Source organism: Schistocerca cancellata, chromosome 1 (assembly GCF_023864275.1).
Source record: "Schistocerca cancellata isolate TAMUIC-IGC-003103 chromosome 1, iqSchCanc2.1, whole genome shotgun sequence".
Taxonomy (NCBI): domain Eukaryota; kingdom Metazoa; phylum Arthropoda; class Insecta; order Orthoptera; family Acrididae; genus Schistocerca; species Schistocerca cancellata.
In genome coordinates, this window is record NC_064626.1 from 874,893,642 (window position 1) to 874,897,372 (window position 3,731).

The following is a 3,731-nucleotide window of genomic DNA, read 5'->3' on the forward strand; positions in this document are numbered from 1 at the left end:
TCTTGTTTCTGTGACGCTATTTTAGCAGGCATCCGCTGAGCAGCGCTGCCGTATTACTGTGTGTTACAAGTGAGTAACGTGGCCAATAATCGAGGTACACATTGTCTGTACAACACTCTCGTTACGACTTTGAACGACACAGCAGCGCCTTAGGTCACACGAAACAGAATACAGAAATCGTTAACCTGAGAAGTCGGTTTGCTTGTACCAGAGACGGATAGTAAGTTCATGTCGGTAACGAAGTTTCCACTTTTGATTTTCCTGCACGTAACAGAAACACAGTAAGAATTAAATGAGCATCGTTTCGCACTTGTCCAGCTACCATATAAACAGCGCTGTAACTGGTGGCGACAGTATCTAACGGGCTGTGGCTACGGTAGCATGTCAGATACTCGTACACATATTCGTAAAGTTTGACAGCCGCGCGGGGTAGCCGAGCGGTTTATGTCGCCTAGACACGGTTCGCGCGACTCTCCCCGTCGGAGGTTCGAGTCCTCCCTCGGACACGGGTGTTTGTGTAGTCCTTAGCGTAAGAAAGTTAAACTTAGATTAAAGTAGAGTGTAAGCCTAAGGACCGATGACCTCAGCAGTTTGGTCCCATAGGAACTTACCACAAATTTCCAAAGGAAAATTTGTAAATTTGAGGTAAGGTCTTATGGAACCAAACTGCTCAGATCATCGGCCCCTAAGCTTACACACTACCTAATAACTTAACTAACTTACGCTAAAGACGACACAAACACCCATGTCCGAGGGAGGACTCGAACCTCCGACGGTGGGAGTCGCGCGAACGGTGTGTAGGCGACACAAACCGCTCGGCTACCTACCGCGGTAATTTGTAAAGCTTGACATAGAATTAAGCGAGTGGATCGCAATAAATTCCTAGAGTGGGTGATCATTTATAGACGCCCGCAGAAAAGAAGAAGAAACAGGATGGAATGGTTTCGTACAATCAACATGAGAAGACACGATGTTGGGGCACTCTATACTCTTTGAGGACCTGAGAAATGATGGTGATAAAATTTTCAGTTATTTTAGGATGAGCATGCAAACTTTTGACGATCTCAAATGCAAAACGACATTAAGAAAAACTTTAAAAATTTAATTTATAAATTGAATGAATCGAGTGATGCGGTTTCGGAGTGATCTGAGATAGCGGTGGATGTGCAAAACGTTCCTGTGAAGTCTTGCCAGTGGGAATGTAGAATACGGTGTTGGTTACACTGTGCTGTATGATATCCATGGTGCGTGCTACGATCAAGTGCCACACTGGCGTTTACAGCATTTACTGATATTTTTTGTTGTTTTTAATTTCAGAAACGTTTTGTAACGCTCTCAGCTGGGTTTCCACCAAAGACGCAATCATCCCATTGAGAAATGGCTTATGCCGATCTTGCTTTTGTTTCAAGGCACTAATTAGTTCATATGGGTTTGGTTTCCTTTATTGGTTCAAGCAGTGCTGATTTTTCAAATGTTTCAACTTCTTGCTGGAAATAGGATGATGTATTTCTTCGCTGTCGTTTTCAGAATGTACGGTAGGTGGCAGAGAATCATCTGCAGGTATGCCTTCAGTAGGACGGTGGTCAATAGTTTCTTTTAATTTTCTTCCTAAAATTGTAGCTGTATGCAGTTCTTTGCTACCTCTCAATCTTTTGAAGTGAGTTGCGAATATTCACCCACTTCATCGTGACAGCTTCCCCTGTGAAAAAGTTACTCGTTATTAGCCATCCTCGTGACAGTGGTGATAATAACTTTTTTAATTCAAAGGTAATTTACAATAATATTATTATACAGGAATTGTACGTTGCATGTTTGAGAAAGTTAGAAAAAAATCATTTCACATGGATTTGGAGCGTTTGTTTCAGATGTATGGCCAGCGGTTGTACAGTCAATGATCTTCAACACAGCTACAGACTCGACATTTCCACTTTCAGCAAAACTGTCACAGATGTATATCAAGGGGTCTTGTCTAAACGGCACGAGTGTCTCTCGGTGCCCACATCAGATCACTGGAAGGAAATTTTTGAAAAATTAGAACAAAGAGCCGATTTACCTCACTGCGTACTAGCTGTCAAGCAAAACATCTTCGCTTTGTCTATCCGAATAGTTCATTGTACCTATTGCAACTACAACGGATTTCCGTCTGAATTATTAATAGCTGTGGCTGACTGACTTCTGGAAGATAAATGCCTTCCTAGTGCAAAAAGTAACAAGGTTCCAAAGTTTTTTGTTGGTGGTGAAGCGTTCGGGCACCTTTTCCGACCGGTTCCTGGACATCAGCTGACAATTTCAAAGAGGATTTATAACAATGGCCACTCGAATGTACGTAGAATTTACAGTTGGAATAATGAGCAATAAATGGAGACTTTTCCACAGAGAAATAAAGTTGGATCCCGACTTTGCGATTAATATTGTTAAGGCTTGTGGTGTTTTACACAATTTCATCACTGAAAGAGTCTCTTATAAAGCGGAGGACATTTGGTCGATAACTGGGCTAGAAGGCATAAATCTAAATGAACGCACGCGTGGATGAATTTCAGCATATAATGTCCGGAAAATGATGATGGTTTATTTTTAACACAAACAGCTCTAATAAAAAGGAAACATTCTAAGAGCTAATATGTAAACAAAGCATGAAAAATTGAAAATTTTAATGCATAGTATTTAATTGTATTTAATACATATAAAGGTCAGAGTAAGTACAATTTCACACGAAAAACACACAAGTAGTGAAGACTAAGTGGAACGACAAACGTCAAGTAATGCCAGATGCGAACGCCAACAATAATCCACAACCACCACTCCATACATCGGCTTGGTTTTCCATCACAGGTCCAATTCACGCAGAAGTGACTTATCGTGGACGTGGCGCTGTTTCGCGTCACCGCAGTTTTAACAAAAGGAGCAGTTCACACACAGATGTGGCGCGGTCGCGTTGCTTCGTTGTCCACGCCAAGTCAGTTGGTCGCCACGAGTGGGGCTGCAAAGGGACGTTGCGGCGGAGACGCGCAATTGCCGCTCTGCTGTTTTCATTAATTTGAAGTAGCCCGATGTGCCTAAAATGTTATACATATTTTATGTAGATGAAGCAGGGCTACATCCGTCTATGTAGATGGTTTCTCAGTAAAACTTTTGCGTTGCGAGTAAAAAGTTAAAAACCACTCTTTGGGAATCGCGCGTGTTCTCTGCTATGTAGTGTTTCTAATTCGATTTTGAGGAAACCATTCGGAGAGGAAAAAATGATTTTTCGACATCTTATATGGGCTGATATCACAACTTGAGAGTGAAATTGTTTTGTTTTCGTTACTGCCTAAACTTATCGTGATACTTCTCAAATAAGCAAACCACTGGACATATTTCGAAACGTTTGCAGAAAAGAATGTAGCCTCTAGACTGTTAACATTGTGCGGGTTTTAGGGCAGTTTGCTGCGCATGAAATATAGCTAACATATCGAAGTTGTTTTTAACATTGAAAAGAGAGCAATACCTCTTTTCAGGCATGAGTAAATAAGTGATATATTTGGACGTTTGTCCACGACGAGCTGTGACGCGCAACACTCGACATAATGGCCGCGCATTAAGCTGGTTTGTGGCTTATGTTTGTCTTTCGTATGTGCATTGTGAAGCTATTTACAATCACGTTTTAACTTAATATTGCATTATGACTTACTTTCGTTTCAAAACTAGCGGTACATAGCTGCAGATCTAGAAGCAGAGTTAACTGTAGCCGC